The sequence below is a fragment of the Athene cunicularia genome (assembly GCF_003259725.1).
Source record: "Athene cunicularia isolate RWA chromosome 10 unlocalized genomic scaffold, athCun1 chr10_part1, whole genome shotgun sequence".
NCBI lineage: Eukaryota > Metazoa > Chordata > Aves > Strigiformes > Strigidae > Athene > Athene cunicularia.
Window position 1 is genome coordinate 2,602,846 of NW_020799112.1, and position 25,437 is coordinate 2,628,282.

At 52.5% G+C, this 25,437-nt stretch overlaps 1 protein-coding gene across 2 annotated transcripts in view; it reads left to right on the forward strand.

Moving 5' to 3' along the window:
• LINGO1 (leucine rich repeat and Ig domain containing 1) overlaps nt 1-25,437 on the forward strand; it is a 148,539-nt gene that overhangs the window by 17,880 nt on the left and 105,222 nt on the right. Inside the window, exon 2 of one of the 2 annotated variants that reach the window (XM_026856291.1) lies at nt 18,755-18,797. The exons of the other annotated variant lie outside the window; for it this stretch is intronic. The gene's annotated coding sequence lies outside the window, so the exon portion shown is untranslated. The remainder of the gene's footprint in view (nt 1-18,754; nt 18,798-25,437) is intronic. 2 annotated transcript variants of the gene reach the window in all.

The following is a 25,437-nucleotide window of genomic DNA, read 5'->3' on the forward strand; positions in this document are numbered from 1 at the left end:
GACTGGTTCAGATCAAGCCAAAACAGTTAAAGTTTAATGCCTAAATCTGCAGTGATTTTGGGTGCCACACAGGGGTCTCAAATCCCCACTTGGAGCAGGTAGGACAGGACAAGTGATGGGTGTCCTGTGGGTCAGGCTCAGGCAGGGCTGGAGCATGCCCCAGCTTGTCTCAGGAGGATGGCTCGGTCCATCACCACTTCCAGGAAGGTTTTAGGCAAGGGGAAAATTAAGACATGCTTTCAGGACAGAGGTGTTTCAAGTGCTAATCAGGAGTGTTTCCACTGTGGAGCCCAGCACAGCACTTTACTGTATCTGTAGGCACCTGTTGTGTGATGGAAGAAAACTTTGAAATTGCCTTTGCCACATGAGGACATGGCTGGGCTCCTGCTCCCGGCCACGCTGTGGGGAGGGATGCTGTGGGTGCTGGATCACAGCCATGGGAGTATGGCTTGCTGTGGACAGGGGCACTGGGCCACCAGCCTGGGACTGCCAGGCTCAGGGAGGTGATAATCCCATGCTAATGTGGCTCTGTTGGCATTGGTGCCATGACCCAGAGCGCAGAGGTGACCAGGGGCACCGCATCCTCCAGCAAGGACCTGCACTGATCTGAGAGGGCCAGTGGTGAAGATGCAGCAAGCCAAGCAGGGAATAAATTGAGTGTGTATATCACAGGCAGGTCTGGGCTTTATTGATTTTCAATGAAAGGCTGTGTCATGAATTTTTCTCTCCCACTGTATTTGCTGCAAAGTTGCATCTTGTCTCCAAGCATTAACCACTAACTAGAGAGCTCATTTGCCCCTCCCAGGAGATGCCAGGAGGGGGAGGTAAGTTTGCACATGGTCTTTTTAAGCACATGATGGATGCAGCGGCTTTACTAATCCAACACCAGAAGAGAAAGCTGGTATTAACAGTGGAAAATGTTATGTCCAGCACTTCAAGTGACTTATCGCTGAGGGGCTGTGTGTGGGATGCGTCTTATTTGATGGGCTGCATTATGCATCTCTCGCAGCTCCAGGGTCTGTCTGGGAATGGTCGCTCTGGTCCCTGCTGTCCCCAGGAGGGATGGGACATCAGCTGGGGGCCTGGGGGTTGTCACTGTGCTTGCTGGTTTTCCTTTCCTCCCGACGAGGGGAAGACTCTAAAATTTAGACAGGGGATGTAGTCCTCATGTCAAAACTTTTTTGGAAGCTGCTGAGACATCTTGTTGCATCCTGCTTTTAAGCTGGTGTTTGGAATTTTGTTTTGGAATCTTTAATCTTCAAGTTGTTGTTTTTAAACATTAAAGAACATTTGAAAATGGGTATAGCATGATATGTTTTTGGAGACATTTCTCCCCATCTTCGGAAACTCTTACAAGTCTTTTTTGCTTCTCTGATGAATGTGTTGAGAATCCAGAGGAAAGCATTGAAACCAGCTGAGGGTTTTAAAAACAGATAACCAACAGAGAAAGTTTGAAAGGTTCAGGATGGGTTTGTCTGGAAAAGATGCAATGGAGACAAGACACTTTAGCTGGCTTTGGGTAGCACCATGCAGTGAGATGCGCAGTCACGGCAGCCCATGGCCTTGCAGGGAAAGGCTGGGAAGTCTTGCAGGAAGTTGGGAATGTACTGGAAGGGTTAACTCTGTGCCTAGATATAGCTGGATGCACTGAAGCTGAAGTGGAGCAGTATGCAAATCTATCCACTTTCATAAACTGCTTAATTAGGCGAATGTTAATGAGACGTTAATTACTGTTGTGCCGGCGAATCCCACGGAACGGAGATTATGTTTCTCTTCAAACATCCAGTCTTAATTATAACTTGCACTTAATTCCACTGTCTTGCCTGGGACGGAGCTGGGTAGGCAGGACAAGGCGCCAGCTCCCGTGGGTGCCGGTGGTGTGTCCTCCATCCTCACCCACATCACAGCCGTGGCTGTGGGTGCATGGGGATGGAGCTGTGGTGGTGGCTTGGGGACGGTGGCTGTGAGCCCCCCTCCCTTGCAGCCAGCTCCTTGTGTTCGGGTCCAGCCAGGCAGCGAACCCTCCAGGTGCATGTCACTGGTGGGTCAGGGTGAAAAATCCCATGTCACGTGTAAAAGCTCCCATCCTTTTCCTTTGTGGGCTTGGGAAGCCTTCGGGAGGGCCCTGTTCATGCCCTGTGTGCTCTAGGGGTGCCACATTGCTCTGCTCTGGAGGCGCCTGCCCCAGACTGGTGAGACTGGGGCGGGGGAGCCTCCAGAGGTGCAAGCATCCACCCTGTGCCTGCTCCCCTCCTTCCTCACTTTCTGTTTCTACCTGCCTTGGCCTTTCTAGCCATACTGCAAATGCTTTCTGCTGCCTGTGACTCCTGATTCCTGTGTGGCTGATTCCTGTGTGGATTTTTAATTGATGGAAGTGTGAATTGCCAGAGGTCCTGCTTCCACAGTGCCTGATGTGTGCATGTGAATATATTTAAAGTATGGCTTCAGCCTGGAGATCAGCAAGAGATCACTGCAATGATGAGCAGAGAAACAGCATTCCATTTCCAATTTTAACAACTATTATTATTTCAGGGTTTTTTACCTGGCTTCCATTAATGTTCAGGATAATATATATGTTTTCAAATGAGGTATTAGCGAGCCATGAAATCTGCATCCTCAGGTTTCTTTTGTCTGGGTTTTCATCCGTGCCTAGTTGGTGTCTGCTCTGGGAGGTTTCTGGGGTTCTTGCTCATTGCAGCCAGCTGGGTGGCAGAGGGGACAGCATCATAAGGCTGAAACATGAGGTTTGGGCTCCATCAGAGGTTTTTTGGTAGCTGCAGGAAAGATTTCTTTCAGCAGTAGGGGTCTTTTTGCACAAGAAGTTGTTAGCCTCACCACTGCTGCCGCACCGCTCCCCCCGGCAGGAGCTCGATGTCCTTCACGTCCCCAGCAAAGAGGCTTTTTAATTACGCACGCTTCATCTGCATGCCTTGGAGCTTGTCACCAGAAACCTGCAGCCGGAGAGCAGTGTCCATCTCATCTCAGGCCCTCTCTGATGGCCAGCAGTGGCTGGGGAAGCTGCTCCGGTGTTGGAGTCGCTTTGGATTTCCATTGCATGCTGCTGCAGCCTCAAGGGATGATGAGAAAGTGTTGTCCCCCGAGCAACCTCCACTGGGGGTGATGATTCTCTGTACTGGATGTTTTCAATTACAAAGGGTGTCAGCTTAGGTTTTGGTTTCCCATCGTTTCTTTTCTTCCTTCTGTTCCGACTCTGCTGTTGGATTTCCAGACAGGTTTGATATTTCCTTTCCCAGCAAGCTGGCAAACCCTGGGGACTCTTGCGGGCGGCTCTCTCCGGCGCCACTCTGTTGATGGCAGGGCATGTCCTCCCGGGACGGGCAGGCTGGGCTGGAGGACCACGGGCGAGTGGGCTGGAGGCTACACTCGCCGCAGCACCCGTGGGGGTGGCACCGCCCGGGCGCCCTGCCGGGCTCCAGCCAGCTCTGGCTGCTTCTCACTGCCTTCTTCCAAAGTCATCCGAACGTGATTTTTTTAATCTCCTAAAAAAGCTTTTCTACCAGAAGAGACGTGTCCAACAACCAGGGATTTTTTCCTTTTTTTCTTCTCCTCTGCATTCTGCATCTGTCAGTACTGAAGTCCCTGTTAATCAATTAAAAATGAATTCATTCCAATTCCTTTAATTTTTTTAAAAATGACAGGTTCCGGCCACGTACCCCTTCGCAGAGCTGCCTGCCGCTCCCTCCTCCCCTCTTTGCAAGAGCAAATCTCAAACAAACAGAGCCCTGCTGCAAAATCAACAGCTGCGTGGGAGGCAGCGGCAGCATTTTGCATACGATTTCAATAAAATACAGCATGTTTGGGAAACATGAGGGACAGCAAAGCCAACACGGGTGGAACCGAGAGAGGCTATCGCCTGCATTGGGACCATGCTGCCAAGATGTTCCTGCATGTCGGTGGCTCCTGTGCTGCTTTTTGGAGCCCCAAAATGCCACAAGCAGGTGCCAGCAGGACTGGGTGCTCCAGTGCAGCCCCTCGCTGGATGCCAGCACCCAGGGTAGGGACCCAGGGGGAGCAGCTCAGGCTGGGCATCGTGGGCAGGGGAGCAGGCAGGGAGAGAAGCCTTCCCTTGATCCTGTGATGTTCTGCCTGCCACTTCTAATTGCTGAGCCCAGCACCTGCTGGCTTTAAAATAAAATAAAAGGAGAGGGAAGAAAGAAGGGTTTGACTCAACAGCATGTCTAAATTAGCATTATTGTGCTGGGAGCTGCATGTCAGGGTAAATCCATTTCCACAGCACTGTATATCTTTACTGAGTGGGATGTTGGGGGATAAATGAACGTTCTTCGTATATTATCATGGCCTGACAGCAATGAAGCAGACAGAGACAATGCAAAGGTGATTAATGAGAAAGTTTGAGTTAACGAAGTGTAGTCGTCTCTCATTAGGGGGAAATGAGTTCTCTTTACTACCAGCCGCTGGGCTTGTGCAGTTGGGACTGCTCTCGCCTTTCTTTTAATTGCCAGATAACTTCTTTCTTATTTACCTTCGCTCACCAGGTTGGTGGCACAATACCACTTGTCCTGTCTGGAGCGGCTGCACTGGACTTGGAGCTTTCTTGCTACCCACTGATAGCGGCGTTGAGTGTGTGCAGGGGGGTGCTGATGGGGGATGGAGATGCTCCTGCAGACGTCAAGGGAGGGACACAATCTGCAGAAGGGGATGCTTAGGGCTAGGGGAGTGAAGCCACTCTCTGCTGGGTGAGCGAGAGGGAAGAAGTGGCTCTCCCGCAATCAGCCAGAGCTGGGAAAGCAGGTCTGCAACAGGAACCTGCAATATTAACAAGTCTTTTAATGAAAAATGCATCTGCTGTTCAGCTGCCTTATGGCCAGAGAGGCAGGAGTGCTTTTTGGTACAGTGATGGTTGCTGCAGGACCTTTTATTTTACAATAGTTGAAACAGAACTGGAATCTATTTTGAATCCTTTACCTTTCCCCCTTGCTGCCTTCCCTTGACATCCCATTGTTGTGCTAACCCTGCAAAAGCTCGGTAGGGGTTTGGAAGAGGCCAAGGACCTGATTGGGTGCCCCAGTTTACAAGGGAACCACCCATTCCTGTACAGTCCCTTTGCCCAGCGACTCCAGCTGAAACTGTTCTGGTCAGGGCTGCTTTGCAAAGAAAGAAAGAGCTGTGGCTGGCTGCCATTTAGTAGCTTTAGCTTTTCAAGGAGGAAAGATTTTTTTTTTTCCCTGCCAGATTTGGGTTGGGCTGAGCAAGATCTCCTCAGCTTGGATTTCAAATTGTCTTACGGCAATCGTGCCTGGAGGCAGAGGTGAAGGCTGGGTCATAGACAGTTTGCTCTTGCTGGTGCTTTTCATGCTGAGATTTCTCAGCAATTCCCAGAGAAGCCAGCCATTGCAAAGCCCATCCTGCCAGTGAGGAGTGGAAGAGGCTGGGGAGGTGGGCTGAGATCTCGTCCGGGGTATTTGCTGCCAGACCCTACTGCTTGGTACGTTTGAGCATTCCCAGAGGCGGAGTACATGTGTTCAGGCAGTGTCTGGCCCTGCCAGGGCTGTGGGCAGCCGAGGCTGCAGCTCCTGGGAACTGCCTTGCCTTCCCTGCCGCCTGCTGCCTGCAGCCAGAGAGACACCGTTTATCTAGAGCAACGAGAGACCTTAGAAAAATAACAATAAAGAAAAGGTATGTGAGAAGCACCTGTGAAATAATAACAAGATCCTGGGGATGGAGCCGCTTTCATCTGGGAGCTCTTTGCTAACCGCAGGTTGCTCCTGTCCCTCGTTAGAGAAGGAGCCGGATGGCTGTGCACCCGCTCAGATCTTCTTGCCTTTCAAGATCTCCCCGTGGCGTCCTGCAGGCTGGTGAGCCCGGCCCCTGCCAGCACATCCCTCCTGCTGCCAGCTGCTGAGCTGGGCTTTAATCCCTCTAATCAGCCCTGCATCCAACCCCAGTGGTGGTGGGAAAGCTGGGCTCACCGAGGGTTGCCATGTTTCCCCACCGTGTTACATCCCAAATGAGAGATGTGGCAGGGCTCTTCCTGTGCTGGAACCTACAGAGTATGGAAACCCCACGTCTTCCTCAGCTTGTCTTTGTAAGGCTGAACCGCCAGCTTTGCAGCTGGTGACCTCTCAGCCAGGGTAGATGCTCGTTTACGCTTTTGCTGGCTCTGGTCTAGACCTCCGGGCAACACCTGAGCAGTGCAAGTGCTGACAGATGCTGTGCTCCTTTCCAGCTGGCTGGAAAATGTCCATTAAAACTTGCTTTCCTGGGAAAAAGCTGGTTCAGCCAAGCTAAAACACTCGTGAGACTCTGTTAAAACCTGGGGAGTTTTTTGATGCTTCCACATGGGTGCAGGGGAGCGTGGGCTGGGGAGAGCTGCCCCTGTGAACAGCCTCAGAGCAGGGTAGAACATGAAGGGACCCCACTAGCAGGTCCTGGGGAGCAGAGAGGAGGATGTGGGGCTCAGGACTGATGGAGAGCGTGGTGCTGGCCATGCCTTGGGCAGAGCTGATGTTTCCAGTTGAAGCCCGCATCACTCTGCCCTGCTCTGCTGCCTGCCAATGAGAGGAGTTTGCTGGCTGTTAACGTGTGACTATTTGCACATGGCTTCGGAAGGGCTTTTGGCACAGTGCTTGGACTTTTCCTGTAATAAAATAATTTTGCTACTCTGGAAAGAGACTCTTCTGCAAGAGAGGGTTAAGGTGTATTTCAGAGCGTTTGCCACTTGGTCTGGGGCATGAAGGGAGGTGCAGGGGGAAGGTGCTGCCTCTTATTCTGAGACTTGGTAGTTGAAATGTCTCATGTGAGCTCAGGAGAGAAGGGATTTCTGCTGACCTCGAGAGCTACAGACCTCTGCAGGTTGCTGGAGCTAAAAAGTGGGGTTGTGGAGGAGGAACTGTGTCAGACCCAGGTTACATTGGCAGGGTGGGCTGGGGGTCTTGCAGGCCTGTTGTCAGCTCAGAGGTGAAGGGAGTGATGTGTCAGTGAGCATCCAAGAGCATGCTTGGACACTGGTGTAACAGCCAGCAATGTGCTTTCAGCTGTGGATTTTTTACACTTTTACACTACTGTGCAAGGGAGCAGGATCAGGCCTGGGGCCTCCAGCAGCTGTGGAGACGCAGGAAGCCAGAAGCGGAGTGTTTAAAGGCTAATGAAGATGCACTAGAAAATGATTAGCTTTGCAAGCAGCATTCCTGTGTGCTGGAAACGAGGTTATTATGAAGTTCGCACTAAGCCCTTGGAGATCTCTTGAGTAAGAGTGATCTGCATGCCGCGCAGTGCTATTATTGGAAAGGGTGGCTTCGCTGCCTATCATCTGGCTTTGCTGAGTTAGCTCCATGGACTGTCGCCAAACATAGAGCATCTTTTTCTTGGCCATTGCCAACCCACCTACTTGGAGTGGGTGATGACTTTTTTGTTCCTCAGCTCAGCTGGAAAAAGTGAGTGTCCCTGTGGGAGGGTGGGAAGAGGGAGCGTTGCAGGGTGGCCTCTCCCAAGGAAAGAATTGGATTGCTGGACTCGGGCATTCAGCTGGAGAAATGTTCAATATCTCACCACAATCTCAAGATGGTCCTTGCAGATGCCCTTTGCTGTGTGTTGGTCTGGGGTATTGCTGCCTGTGGGGCTTGGTCAACTCATCCCAGCTGAGCTCCCAAGGGACGTGCATGCAGTGGCAGAGCCCCCCAACCTTCACTCTTGGGGTGTGTGGGGATGCTCTTGCTTGGCGTGAACCTGGCCCAGAGCAGCCAGACTCTCCCGGTGTGCCGCCACTGCTGCGAGGCTCAGCCCAGCCCAGCTTTCCCGGCGCTTTCAGGCACTGGTGTGGTAGAGGATGAGATGCAGTTCCCTTCTTGGCTCCCGCTGCTTTCAAGGCAAAGAGCGCTTGCCGTGCTCCTGATTGGGGTGGGAAGCATCCTTTGGACTTGGCACTGGATCCATGCATTCCCAGGGAGACATGCTCCTCGGGGGATCGCTCCCTGGGGCTCTGACAGCAGCCACACTGGCAAAGCCTGCTGCTGCGAGCCCTCCCACTGCTGCTTCAGCTGTGGATTCCTCTCTGCTGCCGCTAACTTAAATCCCCAAGTCCCTTCTAGGTCAGACATGAAATGGTTGCTTCTCAATGAATTAGGTTGTTGAGGTTTTTTTAAAGAAAAAAGCTGGAAGAGATCCCTTTGCCCCAGAACCAGTGACCAAAGGACAGGAGCAGGAGGGAGGTGGAAAGTGCTATGCAGGGAGAAAGGAGATATCAAAAAGGAGATGAGGGATGCCCAGGTGGTTGCCAACCCAAACAGGAGAGACCTCAGGAAAGTGTGAAGAGTTGGGGCACAGGCACACAGCTTTGTGGCCAAAGGCCTTAAATCTGTCTGTCAAGTGCGAGTGCTGGGGAGAGGGCGTGTCTCTGCACCCCCCTTGTCCAGGATGTGGGAGGGGATGATTGTGCGGCTTTCTCCCCTGGCTGTGAACATCCCCCCTCCTGTGCTGGCAGCCCCACTGCTGCTGAGGTGGAGATGATCTGTACCGCAACAGGGCGTCAAGGCTGCACTGCTGCTGGGGCTGCCACCCCCCCCAGCTGCACTTCCCTGGCAGGAAAGCTGGGGAGGAACTGGGAGTCTGATTCCCCAGGGACCTCTGGGAGGGCAGCATCACTCCAGGTCAAGGATTAAATCTATTACAGAGAAGCACATGGGGGAAAGCCCTGGACGTGATGCACATGGAGGCTGATGCATTAAAAACGTTTCCTGTGGAGATCTCCCGCTCACAGGGAGAGGGATCAGTCACAAAACCACCATCCGGAGCTGCCTCCAGCACTAATGGCTTGCACTCGCCAGCAAGCTGGGAGCAGCCTGGTTACCAGCCTGGCGCCGGCTGGTGAAAGCAGCCCTTCAAACCCCAGCCCCTCTAAGCCAGAGCTGAGCTCCGGAGGCAGCTCAGACCCTTCCCCTTGCCGTGTCGGTTGGGTCCCATGGGCCCCAGCAGCTGCCAGGCAGAGCTGCAGCCCACAGTCGTGCCTTTGCCCCGTCGGAAGGTTATCAAATCTGACGTGTTTTTTTCAACCGTTTCAGTTCTTGCCATAAATGTCATGCAAGGAGAAAACCCATTTAGTCAGAGGGTTCCCAACCAGCTCTAATCATAAATGATATCTGGGTTCCCTGGCAGGTCGCGTTGCCTTGCTGTGCAGTGCCTGGCTGGAGATGACTGCCTGCACATAAAGGTACAGGCAGGTGTAGGCAGGCATGACCATGCCACTTTCCTCCTAGGTGTTGCCTAGCAAATGACCAGATGCAAAGAGCATTCCAAAGCTTGCCAGATTAGTAGATCCTTCCTAGAACGGGTGCTGGAGTTGAAGCAATCAGCCATTCCTGATTTGCTTTGAAAAACATCTATTTTCACTCTTCTTGTATTTTTCCCTTTCTCCCCTTCCATCTTGCATCCCCACACATTTCCCCTTCCTCCTCCGTTTCATGAGCTATTTTCAAATGCCAGGAAGGGCGAGATCTGAGGGGAGGAGGAGTAACCAAAAGAAAAAAAAAGGGTGGTAAAATTATTTCACACATTTGCGGGGGAAAAAAAAAAGGTGTGGGTGTGGGGAAAGAGAACAGCTCCAATTCTCATATAACAAAAAAGCAACTTCATTCATTTCCTGACATAATTTTATCAGGTAGAAAGGTTTGGTTACATTTACGCAGCTGTACAGCTCCCAGTGATGGTCCTGGGGGTGCTGCTGGTCCCTAAGGGGGGAGTTGTCCCTCCTGCTCTGCTGCCCTGACCCGGTGTGGGTTTGGTGTCTGGGCTTTGGCACCGTGGGAGAGGGGGCAGGAGGATGCTGAGTGGGGAGAAAAGGAAGGTTGAGCTGCTGAAAAATGTGGGTTTGGATTAAGCCAAACTTTTACCCAGTTTGGCCCCAAGAAGGTTGGAGAAGATGTTGCAAATATAACCAGCTTCATGTGAAGTGTTTCTTCACACAAGGACAGTATGTTGGATCATTTCCCATGTTGAATAAATAGGATTAAACCCAGCAACAACAATGCTCACTAAGAACTAGGAGTTCAGGTTGTGATAAACTCTTTAGATGGCAAAATCTTCTTATGCTCAATTGTTTTCCTGTTTAGCTGGGAAAACTGGAAATAACTGTTTTGGCTTGATCTGAACCAGTCCTTTAAATGCGATTTCTTTGGTTCACTGGCCACATGGACAAATCTCATAGTCGCTGGAAAAGGGAAGAAAGCTCCCCAAATCCCAAAGGCAGCTTTCCTGAGCTGCTCGCTGCTGTGATGCTAAAGATAACGCTGGAGGACTGATGCTCTGGCTGTCCCACATTGAAGACCTGTCCCCTTCATGCCGTTGCCTTTGGTGAGATTTGGAGAAGACCCTGATGGGAGGAGACTGGGGACCTGGCAGCAGGCATTAGCCTGCCCGTCTCCCCATCGGTGAGCAGGCTGGTATTTCACACCTTGGGGAGGGTGACATTTTCTTGGTGGCATTTCCACATTCGAAAGCTGGCATTTCACCCCAAGAGGAAGCTGCTATTTATAAGGCAGGGCACTGGCATTTCATTCATTGTTACCATCCAGTGATTCAGACAAGGTCTCTTAGCCAGAAAGGTCAGCTAGGTCTCTGCTGTTCTTTGCTGCTTTTCTTTCTGTTTTTTTTTCCCCTAAGAAAAGAGGGAAAAACAAAGCCAAGCCATGCACCAGAACTGCTGATTGCTATTTTTCTTGCCTTGAAATTGAAGGTCTGCTATGCTACATAAAAACTAAGATTTTCCAAAGTCTGTCTTGCAAGGGTGTCTTTTGTAAGGTCCTTATTCTATTTTGCTTTGAGTTCCAAAGATGCAGCCCAGAGCCTGGTGCTGGTGCAGTGTGGGTGGCACCAGTGTTTGCCCCAGTGCCGTGCTGGTGCTCACCATTGCTCTAGTAATCCTGCATCATCCTCTTTCTTGGCCTCAAGAGCTGAGCTGAAGCCCACATGTTTCAAGAAGCCAGTATGTTTCAGGAAGCCCCAAACTGCATATTTTCTGGCCAAACACCATGTTTTGTCCCCACAGTTGCCCTGGGAAAGGTAATTTTGCATTGACTCTTCCAGGGTGGGCAAGCGATGAGCAGGAAAGGAAAAGCAAGTGCAGGTCCCCGCTGTGACTATGGGGCTCTTGTTGGACTGGGGCAATATAGACACTGCCAGGGCCTGGGGAACATAAATAAAATCAATAAGAAGCTGTTAAATTGTGCCTGAACCTCGCAAGGAACAGCGTGGGGAGTGCTGGCTGCAGAGATGTATCTGCTGCCACTCCGCGGGCTGTGGCACATTCATTAAGTATCTTTAAGATGGATACACCCCCCAGTTCACCTCTTGCGAAAGCCTGGGAATTTATTTCCTCCTGAACCGTGCCATCAATCACTGGTGACAGCACCGCCTCGGCACCGCGCGGCTCAGCCGCTGAACAGCCGGAGAGGCGCGGGGCTGGCTGCCCTGCCTCATTCGGGAGGGGGCTGCCTTGGACCCCCACACCCTGATCAGGAAGAGGGGGACCTATTCCCCTGCCCTCAGTGCTGCCTTGCACCACAAATGCCTTTGTGTACTTTTTTGTGCTGCTCAGGACCCCGCTGCCTTGTGCCTGCCTGCAGCCCCCTCCACATCCCTTCACCATCCAGCACTGCGTGCATCCATCTCTAACCCCCGCAGGCTGGTGGCGTGGAGAGGAGTTGATGGTTCCCCCTCTTGTCTCCCCCCTGCACAGTGCCTTGCGGTCCTGGGCCCCTTCTTGGCACCCTAACCCTGCTCTTGGCCCTGTGTTTGGTGCTTGCCAGGCGGCTGCTGGGAACTCCCCGGGGCCTCACACTATGCACGTAAATGTGAGAGCCCAAAGTCTTTGCAGAAAAATTTTGCCATGCGTGACTTGATGCTTATAGCTTTTATTGGAGGAGCCAGACAGAAGCAGGATGAATCCAATGACCTGGGGCAGTATGGGAGATGCCCATCGAGATGTGAGCTGCTTTGCTTTCCCTCCCTCCCTCCTCCGCCTGCTGTGTCAATGATGCTTTGGACTGGAAAGATGTGACAGGCCCACTTAGCGGGAGAAAAGACCAGCTAGAGGGGCTGAGTGACCCTCCTGCTCTGCACCCACCACCCTCTCCCCGGCCTTTCCTGGTCCCTGCAGCCACCCCTTTCCTTCCCTGTGCTGACATTTCAGTCTCTGGTGCCTTCAGCTGTCAACCAGGGTGCATATTACTTCAATTTATGCAGAGACCTGGGTTTTACTTCTTCCTGTAATTTCTTCTGATGCTTTTAATTTTTTCCCCCATATCAGCTGGGAACCTACAGATTATCCCGTAAGAGCAGAATAAAGACTTGTCAACCTTTCTTACACGCTTCTTGAGATGAAAATAACTTCCTGAACCCCTTATAATGCTTTATTTTCTGCCGCTTCTGCTACTCTGAGTATAATTTGACTGACTAAAGGATCTTGAAGCTAAGGAAAAAAAAGATAAAGTAGACTAATAATAATAATGATAAAAACTGCTCCTGAGAGGCTGATAAGGGCCTAGAGACTCAGACGCCAGCACCGCCTGCCAGGGCAGGTGTGAGCCCAGCTTTTGTTCCCCATCTTGGTAAGCCAGTGCTGGGAGTGGGGACAGCCGTCTTTGCAAAAATGGGACGTTTTTCAAGAGAAGAAAGGTATTGTGTCCCCTGTGATATGGAAATGAGTGGGGAGGTAAGGGCAGGGAGAGAGGATTTCTGATGGTAATGAGGCTTTACATTGGCTTTCTTGCCTTGCCTCCATCCCTCCCTTTCAAATGTAGGACAGGGTTTCAAGGTCTGTTGTATTCTTTTCCTTAGATTGTTTGTCATGTTTTTTTTTAACCCTGCCTGTTGTGGTTTTTAAAGATAAAACGTGTGAGCTGCAATGAAGGGGCATTTGAGGAGGACTGGAAGATCACAGAATCACAGACTGGAATGGGTTGGAAAGGACCTTAAAGATCATCCAGTTCCACCCCCCTGCCATGGGCAGGGACACCTTCCACCAGCCCAGGTTGCCCAAAGCCCCGTCCAGCCTGGCCTTGAACACTGCCAGGGAGGGAGCAGCCACAGCTCCTCTGGGCATCCTGTGCCAGGGCCTCACCCCCACAGTGATAGACTCCTTCCTTAGATCTAATCTAAATCTCCCCTCTGTCAGTTTAAAACCATTACCCTTCATCCCTACACTCCCGGATAAAGAGTCCCTCCCCACCTTTCCTGTAGCCCCCTTTAAGTACTGGAAGGCCGCTCTAAGGTCTCCCTGGAGCCTTTTCTTTGCCAGCTGAACACCCCAACTCTCTCAGCCTGTCCCCATAAGGGAGGTGCTCCAGCCCCTGATCATCTTTGTGGCCTCCTCTGGACCCACTCGAGCAGGTCTGTGTCCTTCTGATGTTGGTGCCCCCAGAGCTGGACCCAGCACTGCAGGAGGGTCTCACGAGAGCAGAGTAGAGGAGGAGAATCCCCTCCCTGTACCTGCTGCCCACACTGCTCTGGGTGCAGCCCAGGGTACCGTTGGCTTTCTGGGCTGCCAGCACACATTGCTGGCTCACAGTCAGTTTTCCATCCACTAATCCCCCAAGTCCTTCTCCCCGGGGCTGCTCTCAATCCACTCATGGCCCAGCCTGGATTGTGCTTGGGATTGCCCCGACCCATGGGCAGGACCTTGCCCTTGGCCTTGCTGAACTCCATGAGGTTTGCACGTCCCACCTCTCCAGCCTGTCCAGGTCCCTCTGGATGGATCCCTTCCCTCCAGCGTGTCACCCCACCACACAGCTCGGTGTTGATGTTGTTGCTGAACTTGCTGAGGGTGCACTCAACCCCACTGTCCATGTCACCAGCAAAGTGCCGGTCCCAGCCCCAAACCCTGAGGACGCCACTCGTCACTGCTCTCCACTTGGACATCGAGCCACTGACCACAACTCTTTGAGTGTGACCATCCAGCCAGTTCTTTACCCACCAAGTAGTCCATCCATCAAATCCACGCCTCTCCAATTTAGAGACAAGGACGTCGTGTGGGACAGTGTCAAACACTTTGCACAAGTCCTGGTAGGTGACTTCAGTCACTCTTCCCTTGTCCACCAGTGCTGTAACCCTGTGCTGCAGCAAACCCAAGCTGCAGACAATGCTACTATGAGCTCTCATAGGCGGGTTAGATACACTTAGGAACACTTTTACTCTCCTATCTCACAAGCCTCAGCACTGCCAGAGATGGATGCGACCTGCTAAGCTGGAGCAAAGGCTGGTGGTGAAGGTTGGTGCCATAGCTGAGACCATAGTGGACATGCCAACCCCAAGCATCCTGTTCCAGCTCTGCCATCCCCCTCTGTGGTTCTGGTGGAAAGCAGCTCCTCCACTGCTGGTGTCCCCAGGCTCCTATGGGGACACTTCTGACTTCTGGAAGTTGCTTGTGAGCAACCTTGTAGCACCTCTTTTGGAGAAACTTAGCAGCTCCAATAGGACTTGTGACTGCCCAATGATTGTGCCTTATTTTTAGTCTGAACGAGCTTAGATTCAGCCTCCAGCCACTAACTCTGGTCCAACATTTATCTGCTGCCTTGACGAATGCTCTGCTATTCCAAAACCCTTCCTCATATAGGAAACTGCACTTCTTAATGGTAAGGGCTAGACACAGATTTTCTGTGCAAACAGTTTCTGGTGGAAAACAGGTTTGGATTGAGCTCAATTTGTCATGTAAAATATGTACTCTCTTCTGAAGAGGTGAACTTTCTCCTCTGAAAAGCCAGAGCTGCAAGCCCATGGACTTAGCTCCTGGGAAACAAGGTGGGGAGCAGACGACTCGGGTCTTGCTAGAGGAACTGTGGGGTATCGAATGATCAGGAGTGGTTTCTCAGGCGGTTGCAGAGTTGTTGTTGCCTCTGTGTTGCAGACAGCTGCTGAATTCCGGCGCAGCCGGCAGTGCAGTGAGCTGCCTCAACCAGGAGGGCAGCCTGGGATGAGCGGCGAGGGCTCGCCCTGTGCCCCACTGTCAGTGGTTTTCATCCATTGTTAATCTGAGGAACGTCACTGAACCTCCCAGGGCAGCTCGTCTGCCCACGCTGGGCAGCACTCATGGGCATAGGAGCTGCCTGCCCCTCCTGACCTGCCTGCCCTGCCTGCACTGCAGTGAAGGACCACTGAAATCTGGATGATTTCAGAAATTGCTGATTCAAAACTCAGCTGGTGCTCTGCTGGGCTGCCACGGGTCAGGAGGGCTTGCAGGTCAAATTCGCTATTCAGACAGGAGCTGTAAGCAAAGATGCCTCATGGTGAGCTTCACTGGTGTTTATTCCGGAGCTCCCTTTTTAGCCAAAGCCCTTGAGCTGCGCTGGTGATTGCTCCCTGCCTGCCCAGCAGATATTGCTACTCAGCTGTTTGATTTTATCCCTCCTAATTTTACAAGAAGTGACAGTAAATCTATCCCATATGCACAGGACCGTGTGGGGTGTTTAAACAATCATTCGCATCCAGATGTGTTGTTAGCTTTGGGGTATCTCCTGACAACGTGGGTTCGTGCTGGATATATTACGCCATAAAAATTAGTTTTCGGAGTCTGACATTCAATCCACAAGAGCAAGTGAGCGTTCAGCAATGAGCTCTGCTGCATGGGGCAGCCACATCACCCATAGGTGCCAGGAGGGTGTCCGGGGGGCGCCAGGGATGTCTCTCATCAGACCTCCCTGAAGACACCATGGCTTAGGGGCTCCCAAGCACAACCAAGGGTACCTATACAGCTTGTCTCCACGTCCAAAAAGCCTATTAGCCTGGGAGGAGGAGGAGGGGAAGTGAGGGGATGTGGCAGAGGAAGATAAGTCTGGGGAGCAGAGGATTTGCTAGGAGTTAATGGGCGGTGAATTGGCGTTATGCCCTGGCAGGTTCTCATTTCCCTGGCTTTGTGCTGCCTCATCCGTCCCCCAGCATGGGGAGGGAGCATCTCCCCGAGCATCCATCCCCACCTGCCCCAGCCAGACTGCACAGTGAGGGGAGGAGAACACAGTGGAGCCAGATGCTGCCCAGAACATCATGGCCACAAGGCCCTGGAGCACAGGGTTTGCAGCTCTGGCACATGGCTCTGGGGCCTCTGGCATACAGTGGGTGGCCAAAGGGACAAAGCAGAGGAAAATGAGGTTACTTAGCTGCTGTCCCACTGGTGATGCTGAGGGAGATGCTCCATTTTAAATCAAACCTGGATCAAAGCGGAGATGGCTTCTCTGCTGCTTGGGGATATATAAGGCTGTGCCTGGGCTCATAATGTAAGGGCAGTTTTTACTACTTAAAGCCATCTCCTTGCTCTGCTTCACTCATCTATGCTCACAGAACAATCCCATATCTTCTCTGCTTCATATTACATCCGCTTGGAGGAGCAGGATCTTGCTCGCTGTGGTTTCCCCTCTGGGCAGGAGTGGTGGCCGGTTCAGGCTGTGCCTGCTCTGAACTGGGGAAGGATGCTGACTCCATAGGAGGGTTGGTTTTGAGGCTTTCTTGAGTATGAGTGATGCAAAGTCATGGTTTGCTACCCTGCTTCTAGCCACTGGGGCAGGATGTTTCCCCCACCAGATCAGCCTGCACCCCCAGGGCAAGTCCCTGCCTGGGAGCTGGGGTTTAGCAGGCCTGGGGGCTGGTGGCACGGCCCAGCCCCATGGGCATGCTGGCAATGTGGCTTTCCTCTCCGCGTGGCAGGCAGAGGCCTTGGCCAAAGCAGAAATTTTCCAGTGCTGTTATAAACTCTTCAGCTCTGAGATAAGCAGCCCTTCTGGTGCCTAGAGAGCACTCTCAGCAGCAGCTCCATGACTGCTTAATTCCTTCACCATGGCCACTGCGTCCCTGGTACACCGCACCGGGGAGGGCTCGATGCTCCAATACTCCAGGAACATGACAGTGGTGCTTGGCGTAGGGTCAGGAGCATCCCGGACAGCAGCATGCTGTGTTTGGGAGCTGCTGGCAAGGGCTGAGCACTGGGGATGTGGCTGCAGGTGCTCCAACAGCTCCAAGTCACCCTCCATGTCCCCGCCATGCAGAGCTGAGAGCTGCCTGGGAGAGCTCCCCAGCAGCAAGGGGACATGGTGGGACGATCACATGCAGGACAGATCCTGCTCAGTCTGGGGGTTTCTGCAAAGACCTTTTCCCTGCTTGTATTCCCTTGCACAGGCTTGGATGGATGAAATGGACTTTGCAGCCCCAAATCCCTTAATCTCCAATATACTTAACAGTATTAACCAGACTATAGGAGTCATATACACAGTAATTGCACTCAGCGGAGGACACGTGCAGAATTTCATGCTGGAAGGAAACGTATTATTCATTTTCTTCTGTCTCCCACCCATCTACACAGAAGTACATGGAAGTCATGATAAGGATACGTTAAACATGCAAAGAAATGTCATAGCTGAAATACAATGTGCTCTCCTGGCAATTAACCTGGGCAGCCTTGCAGGAGCTGCTCAGGGTGAAATCTGCTGAATTTCTGTCTAACACTGAGACAGATTTTTTATTTTAATTTATGTTTTCTGAAGAAGCAGAGCAATGCTGGGCACTTCTCCCCAAGCAGAGACCAAGCTGCGGGATATCCCTTGGCTATGTGGACTTCTGGGTCTAACCTGTCCCCACCTCTAGGAAGCCACCATGGTCCCCTGTGTGCAGAAGGGGCCGTGGACGTTGGCACTGCCGGAGAACCTGCCGTGGCCCCCAGCAAACACAACCTGTTGCTGGTTGTGGCTGATTTAAAGCATCCTCCCTGAGGACCTGGTGACATGAGAAGCCAGTCCCTCATCTTTATGACTAGGTATTTGCACGCCCCATGCCTGGTGCTGCTCCTGTTTGGAGAGCTGATAACTGATTGCAGAGAAGACTTTATTGTCTGAGGAATACTTACACAAACGAGCACAATGGCTTAATAGGGAACACCTGGAGAAATCTCCAAAGAAAGCGCTGTAAATTCCCCTTCTTTTGGATTTATGGGAAGATTTTTCACAGATATTTATGCTTTCCCATGTGCGCTGTTGTGACTCCTTAGCATAGATTTGCATGGCGTGCTCCAGGAGCTGATGAGGCACTGGGAGAGGGGAGTGGTGGTGGGGCAGCTCTGTGCTCATACTGGGACCAGAGTGGTGAATGGCTCCTTAATCCCTTGGCAAATTCCTACTGTGTGCAGCGGCATGCAGCCAAGCACCCGGAGAGGCTGGCGAGCAGGGACAGGTGAATTTAGGTGGCCCTGATGAGTTTAGATGGTCCTGGTGCAATGCAGGTGGAGGTAACCTCCCTCCTGCTCGTAGTGCTACAGCCCTGTCCGAGTGTGCTGGCTGGGAGAGACACAGGCAGGGAAGGTTCATTTTCTTGCTCTTAGGGTTGGTGCCATTAGGCTGCTTTGTGGGAGCCTTCTGGGTGCTGGGACACTCTGGCCAGCTCCAGAGGCAGCAAGTGTGCACATGGATGCGGTGGCTGAAAGAGCAAACAGGAGGGTCCGTATCTGAGCAACTCTGGTGATGTCCAGAACATTAGCTGGTGCTAATTAAGTAGCATGTGTAGGTTTCTTGTCTAGGACTCTGTCAAACTCTACTGCATGGTAAGGCTTTGGCTTGGGGTGGCTGGGGTTTGTGGAGCATTTTAGTGCCCTGTGGGGCTGGGCTCAGCTCTGCCTCAGAGCAGCATGCCCCGTGCCACCCATGTGGGGCTGGTGCAATGCCAACACTGCCCTGTCACCCTCTTAAAATGCCTGCTGCTGTCAACAGCCAACCCACTGAACCACATCCCTCTCTCTCCTCCTTTCCAGGTTCCTTGCCTCGCCAGCAGGTCCTTGCAAGATTTCAGCTCTGGTAAGTGAAATAGCATTTTCTCCTTGCTGAGAGCGTGCCGGTGCTAAAGCATTGCGTGGTGCTGGAGTAGCAGCAGGGCTGGGCACCATCACTGCTCCCCAGGCAGGTGTAAGAGCCTGAGCATGCCTCTGCCAAGGAGCCAGCTCCTGGTGCACTTAACCCCAGCACAAACAGAGGCCCGCGTGCTAGCGCAATTATTTCCCCGCCATGAGAAAATTGGCTGAGATATGTTTATCGCTGCCTTTCCATAATCCGCGAAGGGAAACTGTGTGGGCATCTTTGATCCTTTCTGGGTAAACTTTGACGGATGGGAACTGAAAACTTCAATTGAGTAATTGGTGTGATGATTGCAATAAAAGCCAGGAGGGCTCTGCCACCACCACCACAGCAGCTCTGGGGTGGGACTCAGGGAATCATTTGAAAGATAAGAAGGTGAAGCGGTGGGTGGGAGAAGAGCAAAACCTCCCTGGGGACCTTTGCAGAGGAGCCAGGCTTAGAGGAGCATTTAGGACCTGGAAGAAATGTGAAAGTCAGAGGTTGCAGTTCTGGCTGCAAGCTAGTGTCGTCACCTGTAACCTTTCCAGTGACAGGTTCCTGTCAGGCCACCTGCTCTGCCACCAGCCACCCTGCTTGTTTTCTCCTGGGGGAACCAGTGGGTAGAAGCATAAAATTTCCCTTTTGTCCAGTCTCTATGCCACTCTGTGTTTGACGTTTTCACACTTCCTAAGTCCCTGTGGGTTTTCTAACCATACGCTTAACCCAGCAGAAAGAGTCCTGCTTCTGTGCTGGGATAAATTAGCAGGATTGTCTTGCAAGCAGCAGGGCTGCTGCATATTGTGTCGCCTTTGCCTTTGGCCTCTTGACATGTTTTCTTTTTAAAAAAAAAGTATTTATCAAAAAAGCAGCTTCGCTGTTTGATGCTACCCGTTGGGTTGATAATTGAGTCCCACCGAAGGTGTTGACACTGGCCGTGTGCCCAAGGATTTATTGTCGTTGTCCCAGGTTTCATGGCCCTGTTGAACTTGAGGGGTTTTCTTTTCTTTAAAAGAAAATGGTTCTCTAGTTGGGGCCTAAAAATGTCAGAGGGAGGGGTGTTATGGTGGTGTCAGTGTTTTGAGTGCTGCTGACATGACCTTGCTCTGGAACAGAGGTGCTCTGGCGTGGGGACACCACTGCCCGGGGTGACCGTGGCAAGGAGCAAACAATGGCAAATGAATGCCTGTAATGATGGTTGTTTGGTTTTCCTTGGTGCAGTCCATCCCCATGCTTTCCCAGCGGTGGTGTTTGATGGTTCCCTGGGCTGCTGTTCATACAGGAGCGTTGGGATGCAAGCTGCTGTGCCGGCTGTGTGTCACCTGCCTTGTCCCCTCCCTGACTGGTGCTGGCAGCATGGGTGGTTGTAAATCCTGATGCCTGAGGGACTGGCCTGATGTCTTCTCCCTTTGCATCCATCTCACCGGTCGGCACCTGGCATGGCATTGGCTCACCCCAAAAACTATTCCTCACTCCAAAACTATGCAGAGACACTTGATCCATTGTCACTTTGCTCTTGACGTTGGCAGCCTCAGCCGGGAGCTGTTCAGGTCCCTTCCCTGGTGCTGCTCGTTCCCAAGAGCCCTTCCTGCCCAGCCAGGATGTGTGGGCTGGTGGGAGACATGGGCTTCTGTGTGTTGTCCCCTCTGGTTGTGTCTACTTTGGGAGACCCTGCTGCCTTGGCTATCATGTTCTCCATGCACACACAGTTGCTTGGGACAATGATTCCCATGGAGAACACGTGCAGCCTGAAGCTGGCAGCTTGTGCCTAATGCTAGGTGACTCTGAATGGGATATCTGCTAGTGAAAGGCATCGCCAACCAGGAAAGCCTAGAGAACTGGGGAGGAGTAGTGCTGATGCTGTCGGTGGCATGGGCCTTGACCTGGGGCACGTGCCGGCGCTGGATGCGATGTCACAGTGGGAATTTAGGGAAGGGCTGTCTCAGCTGCTGCCAAAACGCTTGCACGCTGTTCTGCACCAGCACATCAGGCTGCCTCAGCCCTTGGGAGAGCTGAGCCGTGTCGTGCAAGCAGCATCGCCGTGTCAGGCGCTGCTCCAGTGCGTGGAGAAACTCTAGTCAATGGGTAGATGAGCTGACCACATGATTTTTCTGTGTCAGGGCCGTGTTACATCGGGAAGCGAACATACAACTCTGCCTTCCCAGGCAATTCCTTCAGGAGCAGCTCTGGCCATGTTCCTGCCAGCAGCAAAGATCAAGCATCTCTGGCTGCAGAGTGGTGACAGGCAGGATGGGACCTGCTGGTCCCCAGAAAAGAGAGAAGGTGGGAAATGGCCTGAAGAAGGAGGGGCAGTGGGGGGAGAAGTGGCAGTGGTGGTAGAATTGCCTCTCCTGAAGCACAGTAATTGGCTCACGACATCTTCTCCCTGATCCTCTTACACCCCTCCTGTTGCACATCGCTCCCCAGACACAGCCATGTGTGTTAGCAGAGATAAAAGCTCTCTTCCCACGCGGGGCTCTTCTCCCTCAGCATGCTTAATCGCAAGCCAACGTGGCAAACAGCCTTCCCGGGAGATGCCCCGGGCTCGGCTCCTCACTTTCCCACCCTGCCTCCTGCCTTTTGCCTCCGCTCCCGCTTTCTCCCGTGCCTCGGGGCTCCCTGCACGCCCCTGCAGCCTGCGTGGCTGTCACGTGCCTCTGATAAATGAGCTTCATCTGCACCCAAAATTAATCACATTGTCATGCCGGCAGAGGATGAGGCAGCTGCACCAAAATGCCTGAATCTCTGGCTAATTTATCACAGGGGTTGGATGCGGAGCTGCTCCACAGCTCCTGCTGTGTGGGGACACACTTCGGAGAGGCGGACAGTGCTGGGGAGCTGCGAGGGCTGGAAGCAGATGCTTCGGGAGGAGGTCTTCTCCTGCTTTTCTGAGCTCAGCCATTGATTTTCAACCAGGAGAACCTGGCAGGAGGTTGCTCATATTCAGGAGGGCTGATGCTGCTGGTGACAGCCCAGCTCCTCTGAGCCCCCTCAGACCTGGGAGCTGATGTGTCCTGCGCTGGAGGATGCTCAGGAACCCAAAGCAGGAGACTAATGTGGAAAATGGATGTGAAGAAATTCTTCCAGGACTTCCAAATCTGTAGTGTTTGTGGATGGTTGAAGCGGGAGGTGCCTGGCCAGACTGATGTGTCCTGTTCACTTAATAACTACAGCGCTGCTCATCAGAAGCAAGGCTTTCACTGGCAGCATGCCTGCAGCACGCGTGCAGCCTGCAATGGGCTGGTGTCAACGCGGAGGACCAGCTCCAGGGCCAGGGTCACTCGGCTGTGCCCGCTCCTGGTACAAGACATTTGGGATGGGAGCTGGTTGTGGGATTCACTCCTGGTGTTGCACAGGGGATGCATGTCTTTTTGGGATCCACGTCATCCTACTTGCTCGTTGCCAGCTGCTCCTCTCCATTTCAGTAAGGGTTTGGCTGGGCAGACCCTCTTTTCCTAGGTCCATCCCTAGGACAGACGTGGGTTCCTCCAGTATATTTACTCTTGCTTGTCTTGTGGAAATTAATTGCTGATTCCAGACCAGACTCAGCTCTGGAGTGCTCGTTAACTAATTGGATGCCTTCCAGCAAGTCCCAGCAGTCCCTCCATGACGGGAAAGTCATGAATTCCTTGTCTGCTCCCTGATTGCTTTGTCCCCCTGTAGTTGATGGGAGCACCTTGGAAGAGGTCCGTTGGGGCTGCTCTCCAGGAACTCACAGGGGGCTGCTGACAACACTGTGCTTGCTTTGGGATGCAAAATAATGGACAGCAAAGCAAAACACCATGTAAATGCCTTGTATGGTGACTGATGGCATGCTTCAGGGGACTCTGAGCTGGTGGAAGAGGCTGAAAACCTGCTCTGTCCACTGGTCTCTGAGGGCTTCACGACAACTCTCTTTGCAGATGTTGTCAGATGTGAGTTTTTCCCTTGTGGCCCAGCAGAAATGCAGGGAAACTATTCTATTTTGTGATCTGAGGCTCTGCGTTGCCCATGTTTTGTTGTCGGGGAAGAACTGGTCCCATGTTTTCAGAGAAAAGAGGCTTTTATCAATAAAAATTGAGCTGCTGGTGCTCCCAGCAGCTCACCTAGACAAAACAGTGAATTGCTTCTGTTAAAACTTCAAATCTTAACTCATAAGGGCATGGGCTTCCTTACACCCACAGTAAGATGGATTTCAGGTAAACACGGTGTTTTGGGGAGCAGAAAAGGGTGTTCTGGGTCTCCTCCTTCCGATGTGTCTGTGACAGCCCTATGGGGTCTTTGGCCAACAGGCACCAGTATTTGTGGGTGAGAGGGGATGGAAAGCTCAATAGGAGCATCTCTGAGCCTTGTTCTCAGACCTTGCAGCCTGCTGGGCTTTTCCGCCTTCTTCGTCTGCATGCTTTAGAGCCATTTTTGGGCTTGTGCTTGTGACTGTTTCTGAGAACTTGGGAGAGGCAGATGTGTATATGGCTATGAGCAGGAGACATGTCTGACCTGATGTTCATCCTTATTTTGACTCCCTCTGGGGTCTGTGGAGTATGATGCAGCCTTCGGTCAAAACAGAGGAGGATTTACTGCTCTCTCAGCTGAGCCATGTGTTCAGAGCAAGCTGCTGCTGTGGGGGAAAGGGCTCTCAGAGGTGCCACCACTAGTTCTGGTGGCATCGATGATGGGTCCTGATGGTCAGTGTTGCTCAGCTTTGCTGAGGCTACCTGCTTCACCAGGCTGCCTTATTCTATTCATATTCTCTTATTTTTTTAAGTCAGAGCTACAGGCAAGGCTTTGTGGGGACCCCTTTGCCAAAACACGAGAGAGACTGGCTTGTGCCCCTAGTTGAGTGGAGATGCTGGGGAGGATCCGGGGAGCAGCTGAGACATGACATGGGGAGTCGGAGGCGTGTGGTGACGCCTGTGCAAGAAATGATTCAACAGCCTGGGAAATAACAGCTCGGGTTGCCAAAGTGCGTGTTGAGAGGGTGGCAGGCAGTGCTCCTCAGGAGTCTGACAGCAGAGAACAGCAATGTTGGGCGACTCTGAGAGATGCCTTTGGCTTGGGTTGTCTGAGGTGGAAGAGTGAGGATCAGTCCCAGGTCTTGCTGAAGTGGCTGGGCTACTGCTGTTGCTGGGGCAGGGCAGGACCAGCTGCCAGAGCCCAGCCAGGGCAGCCACTGGTGGTTCCACTCAGCGTTTGCTGTCCCCATGGCTGGGGGGGAGCCTGCTGCTGCGCAGGGAACGGCAGAGCAAGGCATCCCTGGGAGCACATGGGATGCTCCGGGATTGCTGAGCCACCTCAGCAGAGGGAAGCAAGCACTCATTTGCCCAAAGAAATGGCTTTTCCAGTCTCCGTCCATTGCCAGAGCTTGGGGAAAGCCAGCTGTAGCTATTTTGAAGCACTTTGCCACACTCTGTAGCGATTGCTGAAGAGGTGCCCAGGCCATTCAGGGCTCAGCATTCAGTTTCTGAAAGGACTCGCTCCCTAGAAATTCAAATGAACTGTCTCTGCAGATCCCCCTGTACCAGCAGCCGGGGCAACACTCCAGGACCTGCTGTGGCAGGGCTGACACCTGTGAATTTGCTGCCTGTCTTTTCCTAGTTGCAAATAACTGCCACAAATTACATCAGACTTAACTATCCGTTAACGCTCCCGTTTTCTGTTCCTTCAATCTTCTAGCAGTGCCAAGGAACTAGAAGTGTTTCTTTGGGTCTACTCTGGCCCCACGGTAGTAAATGGGGGTGGCAGCAGAGGCTGTGGATGGGCAGGGAGTGCCAGGGAAGCGCTGCCCTGCAGACCCTTAGGCTGCTGGTCGTGCCCTGCCCCATGGCTTGGAGGAGCGGGGGATGCTACCACATTGCCATCAGCACCAGCAGACGGTGCTGCGCTGTTCCCCAATGGGCTTTGCAAAACAGCTCCAGGGGAGGCTCATGGTGCCTCCTGTCCCTCTATCTCTTGTAGGATCCACGTGAATGCCATGGATTTTAGTGGCATCTTGCATTTTCCTCTGGCCAGGCACAAACAACAGTATTTCACCCTTGCATCCAGCAATGCAAACCCCCTGCACCCACATTTTGGAGAGACCTGTGCTGTGAAGTGCCCACTCAGGCTCCTCTGAGCTCTGCCTTTGGGGTTTTGGCATGGTTTGTGCTGCCTCGAGCCTCCATGATTTCGGGCAGAGCTGGAAATGCCAGCCTCCCTGGGCAGGGCAGTCCTGGCATGCTCTGAAGCCAGCTCAGGGGAGCTGGAATAACCTGATATGACTCTGCAGAGCCTTATTTCTAGTCCCTGTAATTAAACATCCAGCTGTTGAGATCTTTTATGTGTATTCAAATTGAAACTTGGCAGGCTTATGGTAGCAGGGAGCTGGATTCAGTGACCAGGAAGATCTATTGCGCTCTTAGAGCAAACTCCATTATAGCCTGGCCAGGATGGGCAGGGATCTGAGCATGCCAGAGATGCTTTTAAGGGCTGAGCTGATGAGATTGGGTGGGAAACTTTGCCATGTTATTGCTGACACTCAGCCCATGGGCGGGGAGAGTGGGGGCTTCCTTAGAGACGGGATCTCCAGAAGCCAAAAGGAGTCCTCAGAGCCCCCTGAGGCACGTAAGAGGCAGAAGAGGGCTCAGCCGCT